This window comes from Dermacentor silvarum, chromosome 7, assembly GCF_013339745.2.
Source record: "Dermacentor silvarum isolate Dsil-2018 chromosome 7, BIME_Dsil_1.4, whole genome shotgun sequence".
In the NCBI taxonomy this organism is placed as follows: domain Eukaryota; kingdom Metazoa; phylum Arthropoda; class Arachnida; order Ixodida; family Ixodidae; genus Dermacentor; species Dermacentor silvarum.
In genome coordinates this window covers 91,641,824-91,669,721 of record NC_051160.1, presented here as the reverse complement: position 1 = coordinate 91,669,721, position 27,898 = coordinate 91,641,824, and the positions used below count along the sequence as shown (strand labels likewise).

General features: G+C 48.9%; 1 protein-coding gene across 1 annotated transcript in view; it reads left to right on the top strand.

Moving 5' to 3' along the window:
- LOC119459014 (glucoside xylosyltransferase 1-like) overlaps positions 1 to 27,898 on the top strand; it is a 276,245-nt gene that overhangs the window by 137,913 nt on the left and 110,434 nt on the right. The gene's annotated exons all lie outside the window — the stretch shown is intronic.

Below are 27,898 nucleotides of genomic sequence, written 5' to 3'. Positions count from 1 at the left end.
GAAGTACTGCTTTGTAGATAAAGAATTGGGCACACCAAAGCACTCACTCTTATCTTCTAAATGGAACTAACCCTCTGACATGCAGTAGCTATGGTAAGAGACTAAGAGTCCTTCATGTTCTTGTTCAGTGTCGATTAGTAGAACAAGAGAGAAAATACTTCCCTTCCTTATATTGTCATCATATACATCTGCACAGAGCGTTCTTTTGAAGCAATAGCCATCTTTTAATTTTAAAACAGTAATAATGTTCTTAATAGAAACGAAGACGATAGAAATCATTTGGCCAGGCATATTTGTAACACAGTGTCTCCTTGGAAGCTTCAGCTGCAATGCAGTCACCTAGAGAGAAAATACCTTGTAGCCCTTGTGCTGAAGGGCTCAGCTGAGGCACTGCTGCTGCTATCATTAACACGTTCTAGTAATTAATCCTTCATAGTGTGCTTTTATGGCCATAGAACTCGCTGTTCATGGACATTATATTATTAGATAAATAGCTTACTTCATTTACAACGAATATTTTAGGCCAATATTAAGCCATCTCGCATCCAACATTTGCATCTCAGCTTCTCATTGAAGAACAGCTCTTTGTGTCATTCATCGCCAAGATTTCTTTGGCTATTTATGGCTGTTGCGCGAAATAACAATATAGAGCAGTCAGTCACATGAACAAATTAATTAGCGACGCTTACAGCACATTAGTATACCCTCCTTGCAACTTCCATTCTGCTCCTACCGTCTCCTAAACTCTTGCTTGATATAACATTAATCCGGAGTAACATAAAGTACGCCGCGGCTATCTCGGACCCTAAAAGAGATAACCCAGCATGTGCGCTTGGAGTGTTTCAATATAACTCTACTCGTTTTGTTCTAAGTAACTATCGCCATAGAGCAAGTATAATCGAAATGAAAAATTGTGCAGATCTGACGCAGTGTGGGAATTGATGCATGCAAAGCTTTCTGGGCTGTTTGCGTTCATTGACGATATTTTGCGGTGATGATGAAGAATACAACAGTCACGATGTGACGTTAAATACTACTACCTCGCGTGCACCACTTGTATTTGGCTGCGTTGTACACAGAACGCACAGCGAGACGAGTTTGGTCGAGGCGTTGTTGTGCGCCATTGTTCCTAGCCTGCGAGAAAGTTAGCACTGTCATTCCTTCACGTGGCGAATCGCATCATGGCTGAAGTGTTGATTTCCAGGATGGCCGCTTGCGTATTGCCGCATTGAAGCTAAAGTGCTTAATGCTACTGGGCGTCTGCACGATCTGCGTCATTTGTTCGCTAGGACAAATTTGTATGATGTTCATTTTTAAAAAAATAGCAGTAATGTGCCTTATAGTACCTTGAAATATTTTTGTCTAGTTTGTCCGCAACTGTTGCCATGTTTAGAAGAAACGTTTCTTTATTATTTTTTTTTGAAGAGAAGTCAAACGAAGCATGCTTTCTGAAGCATAACTGCGAGTCGGCCTAGTTGGAACAGATTCATTTTCTTAAATTTTTGTGCGACAACAAACAGGGACGAAGAAAAGGAGACACAAGGACGAGCGCTTTCTAACAACTGATTTTTATTATTGAAGAACCACCGGCTTAAATACCCACAGATCTGCGCAATCCTGTCAATAGAACACGTCAAGAGCGCATAAAATAACGCTTGTCATGAAATGCTGCTACGCGGTCAGCATAAAAGCAGCAATGTTCATAAAACAAGCACAAAAGGCGAAAATGCGTTAAAGATATGATGACAGGAGCGAATTCTCTTTATCTAAAAATGAAACAGAAGGATGACTGATGCATTTTTCTTTTAGTTTTTCAATCCAGTGAGCTTCCACAATTTCTCTCGCGGTTTGATTTCTATGCCTGAACAAAATGGCGGTGCTTCCAAGACAAGGTGAGCACGCATGTTCTTCACAATGCATCGCCAAATGCGTACTAGGGCGACCTTTAAGACTAGACAAGTGTTCCCTTAGTCTCGTGTTAACGCATCTCGAAGTCTGCCCTACGTACACATGACCACACGTCAAAGGAATCTGACAAACAACGTTCATCGCGCAATCGACAAATTGGTTCTTACGTGGATGCTTTATACTACATCCTTTATTAGCATCATCCTTACTTTCAAACTTACTTTTGACCTTGAGAAGAGCCGACGATCGCGGCTCAATCCGGCGCGCGTAAGAGAGGGAAGCTGACAGGAAACACGCCGTCTTCCGTCGCTCGAAAAGCCGAGGGGGGATGGTAGGGAAAGGGTGGAGTTGCTCTCCGACAGCACCTACTTATTTTGCGACCGCGCGCACGGAGAACCGACGATCGCGGCCCAGTGTCGCACGCAGGGAGATAAGCGGGGAGGCAGCGCGGGAGAAAGGGGGGCGGCGTTCTGCTCCGCACCAACTGCGTTCATTGCGCGCCTTATCTTGAAAGTGGTCTGCAGGCGGCTCATACCTTTGTGCGTGTGGTCTACTCGTCGCTCAGTTTGTGTTGAAGCGATAGACAGCGCGAAGGTCACTTCGCTGGCTACTGCTCGCTTTGAGAACGAGTGTCCGCGGTCATCGAGTGTAATGTGTTCATGTTTGCCTGTGCGCGCTGCCACCATGCTTGTTAATTTAGTTAGTAAGCGAATACTTCCAAGTTCATACAGCCAATAAAACTGCTATCCTTACTTCATATAGCTGCCTACTAATATGCTATCGCAATCGATGCTTGGCCTTTCGGGCGAAACTGCGACTTCTATTTTGTAATTATTTATCTCACTTATACATCCCTAGCCCCCTCCCTTGGTACGGGGTGGCCAACCGGAGATGTCTGGTTAACCTCCCTGTATTCCCTTTGCCTTTCTTTTTCTGTCTTTTAGCGAAAAGTGCATCTACCTTAATGTACACAATTTATTGTTCTCTTTTTTTCTTTCCCTAACACACTCACCTCTGTAAAGTCAATTTCCCGAGGGTACCACAACTAAATTAAAATAAAACTGGCTACCACGCATTCGTTCAGTCACCCTTATTGCGAAAGTGTGATTTCTTGAATTCCTGAAATAGCTGCCACCTGCTGACGGTTGCTGCTCTGGCGTCAAACACAGTTGCAGCTGGAGTCATGTGGGAGCAAATGTCTTATGGCGTTGGCACGACTTATAACAAGACGATCATCTGCGGACTCTCGCAATATTCAAGACTGCCGAAGCTTAGGACGATAACTAATTCGTACTACTTCTTTTGTCAGTTCTTTCTCCTTTTTAAACTGTTCCTTTTTCTCGGAATCAAGAAAGACAGTTTCTTTAGCTTATTATTCCAATGATTCGCATATGACGTCTTCAAAGTTATAATTAGCTTGGAGAGCGTGTTCCTTTCACGCAAATGCAAGATCAAACACATTGAATGTATTTTGTGCGTGCAGCATTCTTGAGGAAGATTGCAGCACAGCTGTGCTCCTGATATATGACTGCACTCTACTACCATTACTGTATATTCTACCATGTTCTTCTGTAGTCTTCTGACTGGCACAACTCCTATCTTATATAGAAAAGCAAATATATTGTGCTCTAATACGAACGGTACGATAAGCGTTGCGCCTCAGACTGGCCGGGACAACCAGCAGTTCTTTATTAAGGCGATTAGCATTCTGTGCCTACTTCAGCCGTTTTGAGCCTATCCATATATCTACTTGTTTATCTGTCTAGCCTCTTACGCCGTCCCAGTGGCCCAAGCTGTCTACCTGTTTGGGCCACTAGGTCCAAGCAGGTAGACATCTTGTGTTTCTCGTGAACGGCATAAGAGGTCGCGACGCCTTAGTCATCCCATCGTCTTCAATCCCGCTTGACGGCATGACGTTGGCTGACTCTCCTCATGCCAACGTCATCGTCCGTTCTACCCGAACCCAGCGACCCAAGTTGTCTAATAGCTTGGGCCACTAGGTATGCGGTCGTGATCGTGATGCCGTAGTGGACTTTGAATCGTCGTAATTCCAGCTTTTTCATCCGACTCTCGTCATGCCGTCGTCTTCTCTCGGTCGTTTTACCATCGTCGTCACTTGATTAACGTCATCCCATTGTCTCCGTGCCTACATCGTCAAACCACCTTCGTCTATTCATCGACCTCATACCTTCTTCGTCATTTTATCGTAACCACACCATCGACATTCAATTGTGATTATGCTTCCATTGTCGTGCCATCGCATCCCTGCGTTACCCGCCGTGGTTGCTTAGTGGCTATGGTGTTGGGCTGCTAAGCACGAGGTCGCAGGATCGAATCCCGGCCACGGCGGCCGCATTTCGATGGTCTTGAAATGCAGAAAACACCCGTGTACATAGATTTAGGTGCACGTTAAAGAAACCCCAGGTGGTCCAAATTATTCCCGAGTACCCCACGACGACGTGCTTCATAATGCTATCTTAGTTTTGGCATATAACACCAAATAATCGTTTTAATCAAGGTGTCGTCGTCATTCACTTGCTATCATGAATATATTGTCCTTCTGTCATCGACATGTCTTTGTCATTGTGCCATCGTCATGATCCGGTTGTCGTCATGCATGTGTCATGATGTCATTGTTTTCATTCATTTCATTTATTATTACCTTGAAGGCCCGAAGGCATTACACAAGGGGGGGGGGGCAATACAAACATGTGTAAAAGTGGTTACGTACAAAACAACAAAAAAGAAGCATTGCTGATTTTGTATGACTTTGAACAATCAAACAAAAATTACGAATTAAAAGAAGCAACACGGCAATATGTTCGCGAACAAAAAAAGTATACACTAGGTGGAAGGGCTGACAAGGGCTATTACTAGTGGTTTATGATGGGTTCATGAACGATGTACACTGGGAACAGAAAGTTATTCAAAGTGATTGGTTAGGTATTCACGAAATTTTTTTGCGGTCAGTACACGTAACGAAGTAGTCAGGGAGCGCATTCCAATAAACGATTGCATCAGGAAAGAAGGAAGTGGTCATGGCAGATGAGCGGCCGGGTAAACGTGCTATGGCAGAGCTGTGACTTATGCGAGAGGAAGTTCGCAATGGTGGTTTAAGAAGGCGGTGCCTTGAGCCTGGATTGTAACAGAAGGAGTGCAACAAACAAAGAAGAGATATCATGCGGCGTTACTTCAGTGTTGGCAGACCTATTGTTTGCTTCAAGGAAGTGACACTAGTGTACCGTGAATAATGTGAAGTGAGGAAGCGGGTGGCTCGGTTTTGAACGGATTCCAACGATGCGGCTAGGTAATCTTGAGACGGATGCCAGACAGCGGAAGCAAATTCGAGTTGTGGATGGACAAATGTCACGTACGCCAGCTTCTTCACTTCCGGGGATGCCTTTTTTAAACTTCTTTGTAGATACCCGAGTGAGCGCGCTGCTTTGCGACGTATTGTTTCGATATGTATTATCCAAGAGAGCGATGACGTCAAAATAAGACCCAGGTACTTGTAAGATGAAGTGGTGCTGATGTTGACCGAGCTAATGTGATAAGTGGACTGAAAGGGACTGCGCTTTTGGGTAAAAGACATCGATTTGCATTTCGATAAGTTGAGAGGCATGTGCCATTTTTCACACCATGACGAGATGGCATCGAGGTCACGCTGCAGGCAAAGAACATCGTCAGAGGAGTTAACAGTGTTGTAAACTACGCAGTTGTCTGCGAAAAGTCGTAGTTTACAATGTATGCTAGTAGGCAAGTCGTTCACATAGATTAGAAATAATAACGGTGACAGACAGGCACCCTGAGGGACGCCCGAAGTCACATCGGTAAGAGGTGAGCGGTGATTGTTTGTGGAAGTGTATTGTGTGCGCCAGGATAGGAATTGTTCAATCCATCTGAGTAAGTTATTGCAGATTCCAAGTCCAGATAGTTTTTGCAGTAAGAGATTGTGAGGCACCTTATCAAAAACTTTTGAATAAACTAAGAAAACAGCGTTGATCTGCAGGTTCCTGTCCATGATAAGCAGAATGTCGTGGGTGAATTCGGCGAGTTGGGAATCACAGGATAAGTGCTTTCGGAAACCATGCTGAAATGGGTAGAAAAAAATAATTGCTTCCAGGTGTTTCATTAGGCTTGAGGCTATGATGTGTTCTAGTAATTTTGAGGAGATGCTTGTAAGGGAGATTGGGCGGTAATTGGCAAGGTTCGAGCGGTCACCTGATTCAAAATAGGCAAGATATTAGCTTTCTTCCAGTCACCGGGAGCAGTCCCAGTTTCTAGCGATTGGTTGAATAGTAAGCAAAGTATTTGAGCTGGTACATGAGAGGTGTTCTTCAGAAGTTTACTACTTATACCATCACAGCCAGCGGAAGATGATGGTTTAAGACTATTGATTAGGTTAAATGTGCGCTCCGCGTGAATTTCTAAGGTCTGGCGTAGCCTGTACTGTAGCAGCGAGTGTGGGCAGGTCAGGGTCATGAATGGGAGCAGTAAATGCAGAAGAAAAGTAGTTATTAAGGGCGGTTGCGTATTCATCATTAGGAATAGGTTCACCATCGAGGTCAACGAGTTCGATGGTGTTAGATGTGTCTTTCGTGGAGAGCATGCGCCAAACTTTATTTGGATTTGATTGGAGAATGGACAGCAGATCGTGACTGTTAAATTTATCTTTGGCTTTACTGATCTCATTAATATACAGTTTTACGCACGCGCGATACCTTTCCCACGCTGCAGTGTTATTGCTTTGATTAGTTTTCCTGTAGAGACGTTTTTTTACGCTTGAGAAGAGATTTTACACGTTTAGTGAACCAAGGGTTGTTATAATCTGATTTTGCGACAATAGTGGTTATGTACTTATCCTTTCCGTTTAATATTGTGTTTCTGAATAGCTCCCAGTTGGAGTTGACTGGGCGTGACAAGAAAGTGGTCTGAAAATTCTGCCAAAATGACTCTAGTCCACTGTTTATAGCCTCATAGTTACCTCTCTGGTAGTCAGAGATTATTTTTTGGGTAGATGATTTCTTACTAAGTGAGAGACGAATAACAACTTGCAGGAGACAATGATCGCTGAAGCCAGGAATCGCGGTAATGGCGGAAATGTCGTCCGGGTGATTTGTAAGAAGTAAGTCGAGTATGTTAACGCCTCTGGTGGGACATGCTATCACCTGCTGGAGGTTGAAATCTTCTGTTACTTCAAGAAATTGTTTCGCTTCAGGGGAAAAGGTCCCTGTTGATACAGACAGTATACTCCATTTAATGTAGGGTAATTAAAATCTCCGAAATGAAAAAGCGGTGCATTCGACAGCTTGTGTTTTATGTTTGCTAAGGATTGGGACAGCAGATCAATGAAAGCTTGCTGTTTATCAGTAACAAATGCCAAAATCGGTTTTTACCGTATTGTTATAGACACCATGAAAGTTCAACCATGAAAGTTCATGAAAGTCAACCCATGAAAGTTCAAGGTTACCGTCGTGACATATTAGGTAAGATGATAATGTATTCCTAACAGCGATAAGAACGCCTCCTCCCCTTCGGCGTTGTCTATCGCTACGGTATAATGTGAAGTTTGTGTCAGACGGGAAAACTTCGTTATCGTCTATCTCCGAGGTCAGCCACGTTTCTGTTAGCAAGATGATATCGGATTCTGTGTCGCTAATATAGCTGTGCAACTGATATCGCTTTGGTACTACGCTTCGTATGTTAGTGAATGCTATGTTGAAATTCAAAAACGTATACGCAGCCTTTTGGAAGCGGAACTTGGTGAGTTAGTATTCTTGAGGCGTCATTTGGTCGGGACCATGGGTGCATTTAAGAATTTTTGGTTCTCGCGTACGCATGCCACATTGGTGGTGTGCATTCCTCAACATGTCTACGTCGTCACGCTGTGGTCGTTTTACCATCGTCATTGTTAAGAATCGACATCTCATTGTCGTCATTATACCACCACTGCCGTTCCATCGACGTGATTACTTCATTCCATCATCACTGCGTTGGCGTCGTTAACGCCGCAATGTCCATGTGCGACCTTGACAAGTGGGGCCATAGGCAAAGTAGGATGACTCCGGAGCACGTCGCATATTGTCGAAGCAACGAAAGTCTCAGAATGATCACTGCACATGATAAATAAACGTGAGTTCAGAAATATGGCGTGTCGGTAACTTGTTCGAACGCTAATCGCCTTACCGTTGGGAAATGTCGTTATCGCTAGCTGTGGCACTAGGAGCTTAGCATTTCCGGCACTTAACGATATCGTCGACGAAGCGACACACGATTCCTCGACATTCGTCAACAGAATACATTCCAACCCGTCTCACCCCCAGTGAGCAGACAAGCTTTCTCTCAACTGCGGGGCGCGCTTGGTGAGAAACTTCCTCGTACATCTTACAAGAACAGACTAAGCAGAGCGACGGTGTTTTAAACCATGTATATCTTTAAAAAAACACCAGTCTGGCACCTGAAGCAATACAGCCAATGCGACTAGATAGGCCTTTCAGAAACATTTATTTGAGCATAGACCAGCAATTCAGACAATTATTCAACAGTGGCTCAGCGCATGTCGCAACACACTAAGCGAAATATCAAAGCTAACAGAGCTAATTGAGCTAAAATACCAGTAAGTGGTAGAACAACGTCGCAATGACGTCTTCGAAGCAATAGAGCACAGCATGCGACATAAGGGCAGCAGAAGGTTAAGAAAATTACAAGCAGTCACTTCGAATTCGCCGCTTGACATTTCGCAGAGCACGACACTATACACGAAGTCAGGGTTCCTAGTAAGGACTCTCTTTATTCATCATTTTGCTTTTCTATACGAGTTATCGAAAAATATTAGGAGCTGCTTCACACTAGTGGCATGGTAAATATACCTGGTAGCGAAGCTTCCATAGAGGTCCATACGTTCAAAACATGGCGGTTCGTCGACGGTTCATGGGGCTTAGCGTCATCTGTGTGAGGAGAGAACACTTCCGGTGGAAGAAAAAATAATGTTACGTCATATCCGTTAAAAACAGAAGTGACGTCATTTTGTTCGTGAAGGCACAAAATTTGTTTTCGGAGGCCTGTCATAAGAGCTGTATATTCAAATGCCCCGCCATTCGACTTGATGGGCGTTTCGAGCTTTCAGCGCGGAAAGCGATGCAGAAAAAGTTCAGCCGTACGGGTGACGAAATCGCATCGCTGCTCAGAACATACATTCTTTGGAGGCCGACGAACGCTTTGGGCGTAGAGTGCTCGTCCTTTCGTCGGAAGCCAAGACCGTCGGCCAGTCCTGTCTCACGAAAACAGCTAAAGAAAACAGTTATCTGGCGGTCACAGCTCACTACTTTTGACTGAACAGGTTAAGAAACAATGAAACTACCCGCGTCACTAACTCAGAGAAACATCGACAATCAAAGCAACACAAGATGTGAGGGGGGCGTATTGTAACAGGTGAACTTTACGAGTGCGTCTTTGTGCCCACTTCAAGAGCTGCATTGCATTGCGAGTGATAGCTCGCCGCTATCGGTGGAGACTCTTACGGTGGGCGCTTAAAAAAGGTATTTATTGATAATGATCAAGTAATATAGAGTTGTTCTTTTTTCGCCATGCGCATATAAAATTGATTAGCAATTTTATTTTCGTTGAATGAATCTAACTGTGCCTCACTTTAATTAAAAGCTCTTTTTTCTTTGCCAATGTTTCTTCCGTCCAAATATAGTCATGCTTTAATCGCTGCTGCCATAACCACCCTTGCTGATGTCGGTGACAATTCGTTCTGCACCGCTTTTCGCCCGAAGCTTCGCGACCTAAGTAAGCCTTTATTCCCGACACGCATGGCGACTGCACGGCCGCCTTATCCGCCATCTTGGCTGTCTCATTGGCTGTCCAGAGGTCACGTGTTTTTGCATCTGTGCTGGGAAATGGAAGTTTTGCAAAATGCAATTTTGCGTTTTTGTCAGAATGACGAAACATGACGTTGAGCTGGAAATTTTATCGACTAATACTTTTTTGGTGGTCCTTGGCACCTATATTGCGACTTTAGCGCTTTAAAATGAAAGTGGACGGTAGCGTGCAGAAGCCCGTGCAATGCATCTGCAATTTCGCGAATATGTGGTGGCGTTCCAACAAAGCCGGCATGTCAACTTGTTGATTGGCTGAAGAAATATCCCGTGAGGAGTGTACCAGGAAGGACTGTTTCGTAAACGTCAATTTGACGTTGCGTGACGTTGCTCTGGGCCAGCATTGCAGACATTTTATGCCCTAATTTGCGGTGCGACGAGCTCGCCAATGATGGTAATAAACGGCCATATTCAATGGCGGTCGAGAGGCAAGCCTCGCCTCATTTTCCCTGTCGTTTGGGGCCGTGAAAATAGTTTGTTCATAACGCGTGCTCATAGCATTTGCATAGCTCTCGGGAGGTGTTGGTATTTGTGTTTTGAAGCACCATTTTTATTTTAAAAAACGTTTAATTAAAATAATATTGGTTGAAACTTGCAAACTTTCTGTGACTTTTTGCACTTTTCACTGCTGCGTTTGTATCGAAATCAATATTAATGACTTTTCGCGTCATCAGAGGCTATGACAACGGCGGCTTTTTTTATTTACAAAAAGAAATGTACGCAAGGCGGCACCTTGAAGGTTCCTCTCGCGGTTCGAGTTAGCAGCCAAGTGAAGAGATGGCAGAGCTGGCATTTGCGTCGCGCAAGCGGATACCAATGGCGCGCACAGATCGATGATATTCTGCCGCTTCTCAGCCAGACGAGTGGGGCTGGGTAACTTGCGTTTCATGAGATCGCGATAACGTGGCCTAGAGCGTGCGCTCATCATCACTGGTAGGTCGCTTATGTGGTCTCAAGGTAGAAAGCACGCGCGTGGGTGCCAATATACGATGGCTCATTCCGTTTCCCGAGGACACTCATCCGAGCTAAGGAAGCAGACGACAGCATGTGCGCATGCAGGCGACGGACGCGAGAAACGATATTGATGGAATAATCGTACGCTTTGAGCTAGCTGCTTTAGTTTTACTGGGGAGTAAAATTCTTTTGCTTTATCAAGAACGTTAGGTTCAATGCCTACATTACAGTTTCTTAGGCGAAACGTCAAACTTGCGTCACGTTACGAAACCAAATCGTGGCCATCAGCGCTATTTTGTAAGCGTCGCGCCTACGCCACGCCTCGAAGAAAATGGAAGAATGTCCAGAATAGCGGCTCTGTTTGGATCGACCTTGCTAGTGGTTGGAAGACTGGGAAAACAGCGAAGCTGGCGACCCCACTTAGCTTTATCTCGGTGCGATCAAGTTTTTGCGAGGTTGTGCTTCGAGACTCGGCCAAGTTTTGCGCAATATCACCCCAGAATCCTCAGCAGCCCAAGGAGCATAGAACACTCGGTCGTTAAAATATCTGGATGCTTCTGGACGGTCAAACACTTTTGCTCAGTTTTGTTTGGCGAAACGAGACGCAGGTGCGGCACGGTGACTTCACGACTCGCGAAACAGACGCGGCTGCGCGCAGTGTCTAGACAGGTAGGCGGAGCTTGGCGGAGCGAGACGGGGGTCGGCGCAGTGACGTCACGACTTGCGAAGGCAGACGCAGCTGCTCGCAGTGTCTAGGCATGTGGGCGCAGCTTAGATGCCTAGGTATGCCACTAGCAAAGTGGCGCGGAGTCTTGCGAAGCCATGTACAGCTGGCACACATGTAGCTAGGCAACGGAGGTGACGTCATTGCTCAGGGAGATTTTGTTCCCGACACACGAGTCAGCTTAAATAGGTCCGCTGTTAAAAGGTGTTGAGCTCGTACTCAGCCGCTACGTATTTTACTAAGGTTGACACTGCGCATCTCCACACTAACGCTTGGCCGGAGCTAAATGAATACTTCTTAAGGCAGGGCAACGGCAGCAAACTAGGAGGGGTAGTTCAATGCAAATGGTGTCAGCAAATAATAGCCACCAATAAGAAAATGCAAAATATAAGAGAGAAAGAAAATAGAAAGAAACAACAGTCTAAAGTATATCAAGAGTGAATTAGCACAGCCGCGAACACATTCCTTGAATGCTGATGCTGTATCAAAATGGCGCACCTACTACACGTTGGAAAACAATAAACCAGAATTCCAACACGCAAATACTTTTGTAGACGTATAGCCAGGAAGGAACACTGGCAAGATGCCACCTGAACTAACAATAGTTGCAATTCGGTGGAAGCTCGAAAAACTGTACGCTGCTCGCCGTATAGAGCGTGTCGGCGTGGAAGTCCAGGTGCCGTTCTTGGGGACCTGCGATCAAGTTCGTCCTAAAGGCAATATAGGTCGGGAAGCGTATAGTTGGACAGCGACCTCTACGGACGCAATATGCTTCTTTGACTCTGCAAGCAGCGACTACGTTGCGTTGGCCGTTCAACGTGATGTGTCGTGATGTTCAACGTGATGGTCTGCGTTGCGCGCTCGAGCACGCAGGAGGGTCCGGCGTAGACCGGAGCGAGGAGATGCCGGAACTTGTCACTCCGGACAAAGACATGTGCGCATGTTACGAGCTTCTGACCGGCTAACACCAGGGGACCCCAGGCTAACTCCAGGGGACACAAGGGGACAGCTCTGGTACCATGGAAGAACGGGGTGAAGGTAAGAACATCTACGCCGAAGATCACTCACATAATCTTGAGAGTCCCGTCACGACAGGAAGAAAAATTCGCCTGACCACTGAAGTGGAGCGCCGTGTACACAAGTTCAGCTGGTGAACAGCTTTAAAAGCGTAGCGATTGCCAAGAATCACAATGAGTGTCCCAGAATTTCAACCATTCCCTCGCCTCGTGTCGGGAAAATGCGGGTGTTAACAGTCGGCGAAAGCTCCCCACCATGCATTTTGCATAAGGTTGTGTGGCGGTGGTATTTATGTGGCGGACGCCCAGGACAGCCACAAAACCAACACAGACGGTAGATCCAAAGTGTTTTTCCTGGTCAGTAAACTAACCACCGAGGCATTGACGAAAGTTTGCCTGCAAAAGTGGCTGATATCGTGCCTGGAATGGAAATTTCATCAGGACAACGAGTGAAACGGTCGACATATGCAAGTAGACAGGTAGCAGGCACTAGACGAAAAAGTTAGTGGGCCCTTCAGGTCGAAAAGGACATGTGGCAAAACATGCTTTGGGGGAGTGGGAAGGAGAGGCCGGCGTGACAGCATGCCGAGTAATCTTCACTGCTCCTTTAGCTGGTTTAGCAGCAGCGGCAGATGAAACATTTCCGCCGGTTGCGTCGCTCATTGTTCCCAAAGAAAGCGTGGACACGGGAACCTTTGGCTCGCGCGGAGCGCACTCTCTAGTCGCGGAGGCGCCGCAGGCGAAGTGGCGCATGCGCAGTTGTTCAGAAGTCCACGCCACCGCTTTGTTTCCGCGCTCGCCGCATGCCTGGTCGCCGCCGGCCCTCCGTTTTCCTCCTCACCCTTTGGAGTTTTAACAGCGAAGCTATTTAATCTAGCTGTAATTTGTGGTTCGCACCATCAGCAGCAATGAAGAAATAAATAAAAGAGAGTAAACTGTCTTGCCGAGGTGGGATTCGAGCCCGCGTACCAATGGTACCAAGGCGAGCGTCGTAACCATTAGTCTATACAGCCACTTCTTTTTTGTCTTTATTGCCTGGCTTTACATAACATTTCACAAAAGGAACAGTACTATATACAATTACAATATACAGTAGGGGAAGGCGTATTCAACCACCATCGTGCTGGCTGCGTCTAATTAGAATTCGCGCAGATCCACAAGCGGCTCTACTCTTGAGAACCACTCGGGGGGTTCCGCTAATGCCTTATTGATTTCAACAAACCAGTGCATGCTCTCACGAAAATAAATTCGCGCAGGCCGTGCATCCTTATAAACGTAATATCCTGTCATTCTGGACCGCCAAATACAGTGGAGGCCCATGAGCATAATTAAATCAAAAGGCACCCCATCCTCGTTATCTACGCTTAAGTACCGAATGCCATACGGGTCAAGTGGAAATTCTTGCCGTACTGTTCTCTGTAAGACAACCCAAAAGTAGACGCCTTCACAACAGCGTAAAAAACATGATCAATTGTCTCTGGCTGCTTGCAAATTAAACAGTGAGATCCCTACGGTAAAAACAAATCCTTTCCCTCTAAAAACTTTTTAACTGGTAATGTTCCGGTGTGTAATTTAAAAAAGAAAGTTTTCGTTCCTGGCGACACCTGCATTTTTTATTGCGATAGCAATTATATGGACACTCAAAAGCAGATTTCTGCCGTCGGCGTCGCCGTCGCCGTCGCCGTGAGGTTCCGTATGACGTCAATGGAGATGAAATCGTCGCCGCGCGCCGAACGCTGCATGTGCGAGTGAAAGGGCGCGAGGGGCGCGCGCTTTCACGGGGAGTGAACGCACGGCGGAGAACAAACGCGCGTTCTGCGCCGTGCTCGCTTAAGGGCTGCAGAAGTAAGCGTCTCTTTCCTCCTTTACAATCACCATATATGTAGAGCAAACGCGCCTTCTTCCGACGCGCGAGAGGCCGTGGGGGAGGGGGAGGCGACGTTTAGCTGTGGCACCAAGTGCCTATTTATATCAGAGGCTCCGGCAACAGTCACCAACGCCGCACGCATTTTGAGCGAACGCGGACAAAACGCCGACGGCGTCGACAATAGGTCTGCGTGTTGCCGGTGCTGCTGCATGTCCAAGTTTATACAGCTGATAAAGCTAATATAATTACTCCGTATAGCTCTCTACAAATTTGCTATCGCAATTGATGCTTCGCCTTTCAGGTGAAACTGCGACAACTTTTTTAACTCTCTTTCAAACATCACTGCCTGGGCCTCCACTGTACACGAACCTGTACAAGGGCACTGGGAAAACAATGTCACACAAAGCACAATACAGTTTTTTCCGTTTCACACTGAAACGTGGTTGTATAGACTGACTGATTTCTCGCAGCGCGGTTTTCGAACAGTCTATGCAGCCACGTTTGCAGAACATACATTTATCGCATTTCGATTGAGGCGAAATTCAAAAACGCCCGTGTACTTGCGTTGTAGTGCACGTTAAAGAACCCCAGGTGGTCAAAATTAATCCGGAGCCCTCCACTACGGCGTGCCTCATAATCAGAACTGGTTATGGCACGTAAAACCACAGAAAGAAGAAAGAAGAACATACATTTATACGAACCATATGATTGCGTTTGAGCGTCGTCTTCGACCATAGCTGGCGCATTCGCACGCGCTCGTGCCAATGCTCTGCGAGGTGAAGAAGAGGTTTTGCGCGCTATGCCAACGCCACCTATTGAGGAAATTGGCCATGCTCGGGAGAGGGATAAAGGAAATGAGAGCGAGAGAGAGAGAGAGGCGCATTCACGGAGCGGATCTGCTGGAACGCGTTGTCGGCATTGCAATACGGTGGAACGCGGTGTCGGCATTGGAACGCGGTGTCGGTGTTTCAAGCTGCGCTATGCAACACGCAGTGACGGCCGTAAGTCCGAGAGAGAGACGCATTCACGGATCGGGTGTGTTGGAACGCGTTTTCGGCATTGGAAAGCGGTGTTGCAAGCTGCGCTAAGCAACGCGCAGTGACGACTGTAAGTCCGAGACGCGCGTAAAGACATAAGAATCATCATGAGTAATGAGATGAAAAGTACGCCCGCACTTCCGGAAAATGATGGGCTAAGATCACCCAGCTTCGTTGTTTCAAGCCTTGTGTGGCCGAGTGAAAGGTTAAGCGTTATTTTTCGTGTATTTGACAGCGAAGCTGTTAAGAGCTCACTTTTCGATCGTCGCGTCCAGCAAAGAAAAAACTCTCATTGGCCGTATGCTGTATGTGCGAGTGAAAGCGAGTGAGAGCGAGGGACGAGTGCTTTCACGGGGAGTGAACGCATGGCGGAGAGCAAGCTCGACTTCCCAATAGAAGGGGAGTGGTGGGTGAGGAGGGCATCGAGGCACTCTAGACTGTGCGCGCTCTCCCACTGCGGCGCAGGCGCGCAGCCCTGCCAGCCTCTGCCGCCGACGCTCCCTGGGCTCTCGCCCGCCTCTCCCCTAACAGTGTCGACAACGGCGTTTAGCCGTTCGTCACGTAGCCAGCGTTTTGACAGCGGTTGTGTGCGGTCAGAAAAAGTTGTCGCAGTTTCACCTGAAAGGCGAAGCATCAATTCCGATAGCAAATTTGTAGAGAGATATACGGAGTAATGATAGTAGCTTTATCAGCTGTATAAACTTGGACATGCAGCCGCACCGGCAACACGCAGAACTGTTGTCGACGCCATCGGCGTTTTACCCGCGTTCGCACAAAATGCGTGCGGCGTTGGTGAGTGTTGCCGGAGCCTCTGATATAAATAGGCACTTGGTGCCGCAGCTAAACGGCCCCTCCCTTCCCTCCTCCCCCCCCCCCCCCCACGGCCTTTCGTGCGTCAGAAGAAGGTGCGTTTGCCCTACATATATGGTGATTGTAAAGGACGAAATGAATGAATGAATTCTTTATTAAGAAAAGGGAGGACCGAAGGTCGCTGGTGGGGGAGGAGGGACATACGAGGAGAGGTAGACACCCACTAAATCGCGCGAGCCAGGCCGCTAGCAACGCCGAAGTGGGCTAATTTTACCAGGTGATCGGGGTTTTCGAGAATGTCGTTCTGTAAAGCTTCAATGTGGCAATGCTGAAAGATATTGCTGTCGTCTCGATACATATTTAACATGGGACAGTGTAAAATGAGATGCTGCAAGTTGGCTTCGCATACGGAGTGGCAGAAGGTGCATATTGGGGGGGCAGAGGCGTCAATGCCCTTTTTTTTGGTCAGCCACTGTCTGCCATTTGTGAATTCTGTCAGGGGTAGTAGCTGTGTTGGCAAGTATTTTATTTATAAATATTTCCTGGGATCTGCTGAGGGCGAGGTCCTTAAACATGTGAGGAGGAGTGAGATGTTTGAGTCTCTTCCTGTTAGCGTACTTGAGGAAGCGACGTATTCGTGCCATTTCGAAATGAGAGTTCGGCGGCAAATCCGCATAGGGGTGGTCACCAAGGTCGGGAGACCCGTGTAGGAGAGGTTGGAGACGAAAAGGCAAAACTCCAGATTGTGAGGTGGCAAGACCATGCGCCACCTCGTTACCTCCCCCCTGGGCCCCCACGTGTCCCGGCGTCCAGGCGACCCTAACGTCAATGCCATTCTTCTGCTTGTGCTGTAGAATATGGCGGATGCGTATAGCAGTGATATCTTCCACACTGGGGTCCTCAATGTCCTTTAATGCTTCGAAGGAGTCGGTGTAGATGGTGGATGGCGCGGCATTGTCTTGTAAGGCGGTCCAGATGGCCAAAAGTTCTGCCTGTGCAGGTGTCGCGTAGTTTAGTGTACAAATATAGCGCCTGGCCTCACCGGTCGAGGGTTTGTACCAGGCCAGAGCCATGCGGTCGCCATCGAGTGCGGCGTCAGTAAATATTGCGTTAGCGTCGCACTGATTGTGTCTGTGAGAGAGGCGCTGTCTGGCCGTAGTTGCCCCTGTTGCAAGTGGCGTAGACATCTTGGAGGGGTAAAGGGTAGGAAAAGCAAGGGTGGTTTCTTCGGCTGCAGTGTTCCGCGGTTCTACGCGGACGCGTCGGGTGTCCCACAGCAGTGTGTCTTGGCCCTGTGTCGTGAGATGCAGTCGATTATTCAGTGATGTCTGAGCATGTTTGTGAATGTCGTCGATGGATGGCAGGGGCGTTAAGTCTTGCAGTTTGCGTATATTCGTGAACTTCGGGAGACCTGTAATTGTCCGAAGGATTTGTCGGTAGAGTACTTGAATGTTTTTTTCGGCTGTTTTTGATGGTGTTACGACTGTGCTTCCATAGGTGATTTTGCCAAGTGCGATGGATCTGATGAGGGTGGTGCAGGCTGCCTGCCGTGCCCCGCCGAACTTGTTGGAGACGCGCTTTATAGTGTGCAAGAGCCTGGGCCATTGCTTTTTGAGCTCAGTCGTCCAAAATTGTCCCGTATTGCAACTGTGGATGGGAATCCCAAGAATTTTAACGTGACCGTGGGTGGCCCTGAGTTCATGCTGACCCAATGTCAATACTATTGCCTGTTGTGGCAGGAGCACGCTTCGTCTGCCATTGACACATAGAAGTTGCGTTTTCTCAGGTGCTAAAGTGAGTCCCAGTTTAGGAGGGTGTCTTCGAGTGCAATAAGGGCAGCTTGAAGTTCGGTGGTCATGTGCTCAATGTTCCCACCATAGTCTTGTGCTTCTCTCCAAATGGTTATGTCATCCGCATATATGGTATAGCGGGCGCTAGTGCTTGTCTCTAGTTCGCGGGCCACAGTAAGCATGGCCACATTAAAAAGCAGTGGTCCCAAAATCGAACCCTGAGGGACTCCTCGATCGAGATAGTAAGTGGCTGGAACGGCATTGCTGTTGCTGCGAAGTCGAGTAGGTCTGGCTTCAAGAAATCTTGCGATCCAGTCTATTGTTCGTTGGCTGGGATATATTCTTGCTAGATTTGAGAGAATTTGATCTTGCTTGACATTGTCAAATGCTTTCCGCATGTCGACAGCTAGGATGTAGTCCGGTGGCCCACTCCTTGAATTTCTATTTAGGACCCTCCGAAGCAGCCAGAGGTTATTGTGGGTTCCCATGTTAGGTCTAAATCCGGCTTGGGACGGATGTAAGCCTGGTTTGCAATATTCGATGTAGTGGATTATCCTGGTATGTATCATCCACTCAGTGAGCTTACATATGGTTGGTGTAAGCGATATTGGGCGGAGATTCGCGATTTTTGTAGAGTCTTTCCCCGGTTTTGGTATCGGATTGATTATTGACAGGCGCATGTGATCCGGAACAATTCCTTGGGACCACTGCTTGTTTATGACTTCTAGGAGAGCCATTTCCGTTTCTTCTGACAAGTTTCGCAACATTTTCCAGGTAATACCATTGTGATGTTTGGGACTATTCGGCACTTTCGCTAGTGCGCAGTGATGCGGAAGAAAGACAGAGAGTCGTTTTGGAGCATTTATCAAAATGGAAAAGAACCTTAAAAATATATATACAGAGGTAGCTGATGGTCTGCGTAACGGCAGTCAGTGTGTCCACACACGCACAGCACACGAGTATAAGCGGGCTGTGACAGTCCCGTGTTTTGAGGCTCACGCTTCCGTCGTCCAAGGCGCTGCAGATTCACCCGTGCTCGAGCCGACTGCGACGACGACACGTTCAGGCCCCGTCCAGCACGGTTCTCGGGCTCGGCACGCTCAGGAGCAGCAACGGCAGCAGGCAGGGAACGCCTTGTACAGCACGACCTCGGTGGCCAGCTCGTACGCCGCTCGCAATCCACGTGCGGCGGTCGCACGTGAGGACCGCGTCTAGCACAGCAACATCTGTGCCAGACGAACGCTGCTGGGCACAGCTCAGGTGCAGCAGCTCAGGGACCGGCGGCACTCGGGTCAGCCAGCGCCTCGAGCACTGGCAGCAGGAGCCCTGTTTCCTCGGACGCCCTCGTCCACGCCCGGCTCCGCGATGCTCTGCACCTTGCCACGGACGTCTCGCCAGGCAGGTCCTCTCGCCTCGTTCGCCCCAGGAACTCCGAACTGCTGCCCGCCTGGCTCGAACACTGCGAGCTCGTCTCGTGCCGCCGCGCTCGTGCACCGTTCGCTTCTTCTTCCCGGAGCTTGGGTGGCCGCTCCGATCTTTTAGCGGCACCTCGCGGCACTTACATATGACATTTTACCCCCCACTTTAGAAAGTTGTTTCATTTAAACAACTTTTCGAAGCACGTGCATGGGTAAAGTTCGCAGTCCGTAAGGCACAAAGTGTTCACATGTAACAGTTTTTCCACACACACATAAGTAGTTCATAAGGTGGTCACAAACGCAATAAATGCAGTCGGCGCACCTGACGCTGTAAGTTCACACTCTGCTCATATAGTCAGCGCCTACATTTTCACTGCCCTTTATATATTCTGCCAATTCTTGTAGACGAGTGGTAAGTCAACCCTCTGAAGTACAAATTGCTTGCCGAAGAGATAGACGTGGGATTTCTGGTCTGTCCACACGAGAGCAAGGCCCTCTCGGTCCACGTGCTTCTCGCTTCACGAGTCAAGGTGTTGGCGGCTTTGACGTCACGGTAGGTCTCACGTTGTTCTAGTGGAGACAATGGTAGTTCCGGTTTCTCTTGCGGTTGTTGTATCTGCAACGTGGCAGCCGCGCGTCCCGCCGTGTCCGTCGAAGGTGGTGTCTCCTCATACTTCTTAAGGAGGTTGATGTGAAACAGACTGGTGCGGGTGCCCAGATCAACAACATAGTCGACTTCACTACGTTTTTCCAATACAGTGAAGGGGCCTTTCCAGGTTAGAATTAGTTTGTTGTTATCGGAAGGTAACAATAACAACACCTTGTCTCCGGCGCAGAGGTGACGTGGCTTTGCTTTGCGATCGTAGTACTTCTTTTGTGTCAGCTTGGCTTTCTGCAGCTCCTCGTGAGCAATTCTGCACGTTTCCGGTAAATGTTCGCGAAGTCCATTACATAACCATAGGTGGTCCTTGTTTCTGCAGCAAGAGTGTCTCGTGTCCATATTTCCTTCAGTATGGCCATTGAACCTCTAATGTATCGACCATACAGTAGGTCAGAAGCAGAAAAGCCGAGACCGGACGGAGGCACCTCTCTGTAAGCAAATAATAATGGCGCCAAGTAACTGTCCCAATTCTTTGGACTTTCCTGGCACATGCGCCTTATCATTTGCTTTAACGGGCATATAAAGTGCTCAACACGGCCATTTGCCAAAGGGTGCTTTGGTATTGTAGGCAAATGCCGGAAGGACAATAGCCTGCTCAGTTTTTGCATCAAACTTGAAGTGAACGGTCGACCTCGGTCGCTCACGATTTCCCGTGGAATTCCCACACGCGAGAACATTTCCACCAGCGCTTCTGCTATCCTCTCCGTTTCAATGCTTGGTAATGCAACGGCGTCAGGATAGCGTGTTGCGCAGTCCACCACTGTTAGTATATAGCGATTTCCTTTTGCCGATGTTGGTGAGAGTGGCCCGATTACATCAATTGCCACACGTTGGAACGGCGTGTCAATCACCGGCATGTTTCCTAGGGGGACGCGTCCGACTAGATTCTTCGGAACAGTATGCTGACAGATGTCACATGAGCGCACAAATCGTGTCACCTCAGCCTGAACGCCTGGCCAATAGAACTCTTCTAGTATTCTGTCAGTGGTGCGTTTGATACCTTGGTGGCCGGTCAAAACTCCTTCGTGCGCCATCTTCAGGACGAACTGGCGCAGGCTTTGGGGAATAACCAGTTGGTCTACTTCCTTTCTCGTAAGAGATCTGTAGCGTCGGTAAAGAATCCCCTTGGTCAAAACAAATGTTACGTTTGCTGATAGCTTTGTCGTTGCCTTCCCGATCAACGAAAAACAACCCTCCAAGGTATGGTCGGCTCGCTGCAACTCTTCCAGAACTTGTGGACTCACATCTAGTGCGTTCGAAGCAGCAGGTAACTTCGTTTCCTTGGTTCCCCTCGTTGTAGCTGCGCTCCAGGTCGCCCTATCTTGGGACACGCTGTGGTGTCGAACAGGCTCCTCTGCTGGTGCCGACTCTTTATGCTCTCTTGAAACACCCGACGGGTCACGTGACATGTCAGAACCAGTGGGGTGGAGCACCCCATTGATGTTCCCAAGAACAACGTCATAGAGTGGCTTTTCCATGCAGAGTGCCAGCGTCGTTCCTCGGAAGAAAGGAGAGTCTACGTAGACTTTCGCTTCTGGAAGCTGCTTAGACGAACCGTCCAGAAGGTAAACAGTACGCATGATACCGGTGAAATTCTTTTCCGGTACTAACGAACGCCTGACGACTACAGTATTGCAACCGGAATCTCTCAGCAGCGTCACCGGATGTCCATCGAGATATCCGGTTGCCGTCGGCATCTCTTGCGTCATAAGACCAAGACAAATATATTTTCCATCAGATGGGCTTGATTTCTCTTCTGATTTAGTGGCAGGAAGCCGATTTTCTTCATTCCGGGCGGCAGGCATCAGGTCACAGTCAGCAATGGCACTTGACGCCTCCTTGTTTCGGCTCTTTGTGTTTGGGCACTCGTCAGCTTTATGGCCATGCTTCCTGCATTTCCAGCAAGACGAGGACGACTTCGGTCCTTTTGACCGCGTCCAACAATCTGCCGCACGGTGTCCTTGCTTGCCACATAGAAAGCACCGAACTTTTTCTTTTTCGGCCTCTCTTTCACAGTTCTTGCTCTGCAAGGCTGCTTTACTAGCTTCGCTTGCTTCTTTTCCTCTGGCTAGGTTTGATAGGCCTTGCGCTTCCAAATAATGGTCAGCGGCTTCGGCTAGCTTGTCGAGGTCACGGCATCCTCGCTCTTTCAGGAAGATGGCGAGCCTCTCGTCACAGCGTAACAAAAACTGTTCCGATACAATCTTATCTCGTAATGCCTCATACGTTTTCTCTGTTTTCGCCATCTGCTGCCAATGATCAAAGTAGCCGAGCAGGCGACCAGCAAACTGCCCCCTGTCTCGGAATTCTCTGGCTTAGCCTCGCGAAACTTTTGGCGGTATCCTTCTTCGGTATACCGAAATCTTTGCAATAAAGTTTGTTTTAGCTTTTGGTAATCTGTGGCATCCTCCGCAGACATGCGTCCGACCACGCTCAAAGCTTCGCCTGACAGGCACAAGCTTAATGATAGCGCCCACTTGTCGCTTGGCCATCCCTGGCTGGTGGCTACCCGCTCGAAGCGCTGTATGTACGCATCGAGTTCGTCGCGGCCCTCGTTGTAGGGTGGAATAAGCTTGTGGGGGCTTCTAAATGCTTCACCGCTGTTGTCCCCGCGTTCTCTAACGGTTTCGACCGTTCCAGCCGCGTGCTCTGCAAGACGACATCTAGTCTCTAGCAGAGTTCGTTCCGCCGTCAGTCGAGCGATCTCCTGTTCATGCGCGACTCGCGCTGCTTCCCTGTCCTCGGCTCGTTTATCTCGCTCTCGGTTATGCTGCTCGTCAATCCACTCTTTTAGTTCTTTGCCTGACAAGCCAAGCTCCTTGCCTATCGGAATAAACTTCTCCCAGTCCATTTCCGACCACTGCACACAAGCGAAGTGCGGCTCTTACGGATGGAAATCGAGCTTAGTCCTTGTCGCGGACGCCAGAAATTGTGATGTTTGGGACTATTCGGCACTTTCGCTAGTGCGCAGTGATGCGGAAGAAAGACAGAGAGTCGTTTTGGAGCATTTATCAAAATGGAAAAGAACCTTAAAAATATATATACAGAGGTAGCTGATGGTCTGCGTAACGGCAGTCAGTGTGTCCACACACGCACAGCACACGAGTATAAGCGGGCTGTGACAGTCCCGTGTTTTGAGGCTCACGCTTCCGTCGTCCAAGGCGCTGCAGATTCACCCGTGCTCGAGCCGACTGCGACGACGACACGTTCAGGCCCCGTCCAGCACGGTTCTCGGGCTCGGCACGCTCAGGAGCAGCAACGGCAGCAGGCAGGGAACGCCTTGTACAGCACGACCTCGGTGGCCAGCTCGTACGCCGCTCGCAATCCACGTGCGGCGGTCGCACGTGAGGACCGCGTCTAGCACAGCAACATCTGTGCCAGACGAACGCTGCTGGGCACAGCTCAGGTGCAGCAGCTCAGGGACCGGCGGCACTCGGGTCAGCCAGCGCCTCGAGCACTGGCAGCAGGAGCCCTGTTTCCTCGGACGCCCTCGTCCACGCCCGGCTCCGCGATGCTCTGCACCTTGCCACGGACGTCTCGCCAGGCAGGTCCTCTCGCCTCGTTCGCCCCAGGAACTCCGAACTGCTGCCCGCCTGGCTCGAACACTGCGAGCTCGTCTCGTGCCGCCGCGCTCGTGCACCGTTCGCTTCTTCTTCCCGGAGCTTGGGTGGCCGCTCCGATCTTTTAGCGGCACCTCGCGGCACTTACATATGACAACCATCGTGACCTGGTGCAGAATCGCTTCTACCCTGTTTAATGGCGGCATGAAGTTCTCCCAGCGTAAACGGGGTATCTAGGTCAGGGTTCGTAGAGTCTAGCTTTGGCGTTTCGAGGGGCGTGGGCGGCATAGTGCTTGCGTGAGGGAAGAATGTTTTTATGATTTCCTCTTCGTGCTTGTCGGTGCCGTGTCGAAGTGTAAGGGTTTCTAGTGGGGATTGTCCTCTGCCTTTGCCAAGCATTTTGCGAAGGATCCCCCAGAGCTGTTTCATGCCGTTGATCTTGCCTAGTCGTTCGCAGGTAGAGACCCATTGCGCTCGACTGAGGTCTTCGCCATGCTGCCTGATAAGCTCGAAGATGCCTCTGATGCGACGGAGAGTCTGATACCTTCTACCATTGGTCTTGTACTTCTCTGTGAGCTTGTTAGCTTTCTTCCAGAGAGCAATCATCCTGGAGTCTATTACTCCCTCGTCTTCTTCCCCAAGTGTTTCTTCGGTGGCAGAACTGAGGTTGTCGCGTATAAGCTGAGCGAATTCTTCAATGGATTCGAATTTATCTCCGACACCCTCTCGGAAGTGGGACCAGTTGATAGTGCGAATAAGTTCGCGTTGTTTGCGAATCTTCTTATTGATGGTGAAAATAATGGGGTAGTGATCACTGCCCCATGTGGTAGGATGAGTTTTCCAGCGTTTTACTACTTTCGGGGTGGCAATGGTTAAATCGGGCGTGGTATCGGCTTGCTTCGCATGAAGCCCTGCTCGGGTATGCACCCCTATGGTGTTGCAAATATGAAGCGGTAATGATTCCAATTCATCAGCCAGGATGCGTCCTCTTGAATCGGCGGTGGCATATCCCCAGATACCATGCTTGGCATTGAAGTCGCCTCCTATGATGATCTGAGTGCCGTTGGCCTCGTGCAACAGCTTCGGAATCCATGCGTATTCGTTCGGCGATGTGGTGCCACTACGTGGTTGGTAGTAGAGCGAGGCCACCACCAACGAGTGCTGTTTGCCTTTGCCGGGTAAAGCAAGCTTGACTGCCACGATCTCCCTGTAATGATTGCTAGCCTGCGTTGTATCCATGAGTATTGCAGTACATGACTTGTGAACTAATACTGCTGCCTGCCCTTTCTGCAACGGCACAAGGTCTGTGCCCCTTCCGGAAACGTGAGTGATTGTTGGGTGCGTGAAGGTCTGATAATTATGTATTGAAACTGGGCCCCTAGTTTCCTGAAGCAGAATGATGAGGGGTTTGTATTGATCAACTTGATACCTTAACGCTTGGACATTCTGAGAGATGCTCCTGCAGTTCCACTGGATACATATATTGTTGGGAGTTTTCATGATTAATCCCTGCTGCGGTTGCGGGATCGCCGCCAATTCCTGTTGTATTCGTCTAAAGTAGCCTTATGCTGGGCAAGCTCCCGCTCGTTGACCTCTTTGTGCTGCATGATAACCTGTTCCTGTTGTTCGATGGCTCGCTCAATTGCCTCCATACGGGAGTTCAATTTCTCGAGAAGTTGCATGATGGTGTCCATTGCCCGGTCCACTGTAACGGGAGATTTCCTTTCGAGAGAACCCGGGGAGTTCTGAGACGCACACTGCGTTTCGGTGTTTGGCAGCGACGTAGCTTTAGATTGCAAGGTGTGCTCTGGTGGAATTAGAGACGATTTCTTAGGGGGCGCTGGAGCAAGTGGCTTTGTAACTTTTCCGAGTTGTGGTGGGTTGATTGCTGCTTGTGCGTGTTGTCCTTGGGAGGCTTGTATCCAAGATGTGATCTGCTTTTGCATAGCATCTAATTTCTGCTGTATTAGGTTTTCCATTTGTTGTTGGAACTTGCTCCAGGCGCCTGCTGAGACTGCTTGGACTTGCTCGAAGCGTTCGGTCTTATCCTCTCTCTTGCCTTACTTTTCACTCTGTTCGAAGTCATTACCTGCGACCATGTCTTGAGAGGAGTGCCTGTACTATTAACTAGCGGTAGTTCCTGCTCTCCACGTTCTGTTTCAGTAGCAGGAGATTTCTTGGGAGGTGGTGAGCTTGCGGCTTTACACGCTCTAGTGGGGCAGTTGGGGGCCAAAGAAATATGCCCCGCTGCCTGGCAGGCAACGCAGAATGGTGTCTCTTCACATTGGCTATCTTCCTTATGCGTTCGACCGCAGTGACGACATACCGCCGGCGAGGGGCAGAACTTGGCCATGTGGCCCAGCCCGTGACACCGGAAGCATGCCAGGGCCCTAGGTCGGTGCTCGTACACTGGGACAATTTCGTAGTCCAAGGAGAGCCTTCTAGGAGGATGTGGCGTATCAAACGTGACCAGAAGCATCTGTGTCTTTCCCATGATTCGAAATCCCAGAATGTTAGCGGATTCGCAGCGAATGTGATTGGCGATGTATTCCTCGGTGTGCTCCGGTCGAATTTTCACGACCCCCTTGCTAGTGACTTCAGCAGGTTGGGTTGCATCCACTATTTCAACAGGAATCCTATGCGCCTCACCTGAAGTTCCCGGCGTTAGTGTGAGCTCGCGCTGTGCCAGCAAATTGTTCAAGGGCTGTTGATCCCAAATGGAAAGTCTAACTGCATTGGCCTTAGGTATGTACCTAAATGCCGAGTGTTCGGCTGCAACGCTAGTAGGAGCAGTTTGTCCAATGAGGCGTGTAATGGTTGACTTTGGGACCTCTTCTATAGACATTTGATTAAGCGGCCTGACGAGCACGAAAAAGTGAGGCCTACTCACCCGCTCCGATCGAAGTTCGCCCTTGAGTCTTCGCGTCGTGTATCTGCGGTAGTTGACCGGGCTCCAGTCCGATGTGTCATCATCTTCATGCTCCATGTTGTCCTCCAGGCTCGTCGTCATGAGCGGCGTCGCCGTCAGGGACGCCGAGCCGGCCGCATCCACCTTCGCGTCTACCTCAGATACCGGGCGCGTTCCCGGCCGCGTTGAGTTGGCGTTCCGATGTTCCAGGGTGATTTCATTCGTATGAGAGGTCATGGTTGAATCCGTGAGACGTTCTAATTGCTGAATTGACCCTGCAATGGGTAGAGGGGCGTTCATCGAGTCCATGATGCAGTTGGCCTACCCGCGACGGCCACCTGGCACGGCCGCACTCGAGCTAAGCCTAGACGCGGCTATAGGCGTAAACCAGTCGATTCGGAGCACAAGTCGTCCATTGAAGAACACGTCCAAAAAATTATCAAAAAGGGACACTGTCCACTCACTCCGGAGGGGTTCACGGTCCTGTGCACCAAGATTCGTAAGTACACTGTGAGAATATTCACCGAAATGCTGAAAAAACGCAGAGCCCATACGAAGCACGTCTGATCCGGCTGCGCGTTCGAAGCGCCCTCCGTAAAGGAGGAAAGAGACGCCTACTTCTGCAGCCCTTAATGAGGAAGCACGGCACAGAACGCGCGTTTGTTCTCCGCCGTGCGTTCATTCCCCGTGAAAGCGCGCGTCCCTCGCGCCCTTTCACTCGCACATACAGCGTTCGGCGGCACGCGGCGATGATTTCATCTCCATTGACGTCATACGGAACCTCACGGCGACGGCGACGGCGACGGCAACGGCGACGGCGACGCCGACGGCAGAAATCTGCTTTGGAGTGTCCATATAATTGCTATCGCTATAAAACAACGCGCACAACTGTTGTCGACGGCGGCGGGGTTTTGCCCACGTTCGCACTGAACGCGCGCGGCGCTGGGTGACGCGTTTATGAAGAGCGTACCAACCATTGCCGTACACCCTATGGCGGTGTACCGTAGCGACCATGCGTCGCAAGGCAGCGGCACAAGGTAAATTTTTGAAAAAGAAAAATAATAATGAGGGGTATACAAAAATGCTAGCTAAAGAACATGTATAGTATACCTGATTAAATCAAGCAGGCTAGGTGACTATTTGTCGGCGCCCCGTTTCAAAGGGGATGCCAATAAATCATCATCATCACCATCATAAGGCCATGGTCCCTGTGCTCACTAAATAAATGAAAACCGCCGGCTAATATATATTTCTCATTATTTATTAGTTCAAATAACCAATTACACCAACAATATAGCACTGCGTAGTGCGTACCCCACTCAGCAGTTGTAGTGGTCGCTTTGCAACAGCTTCACTCGACATCCA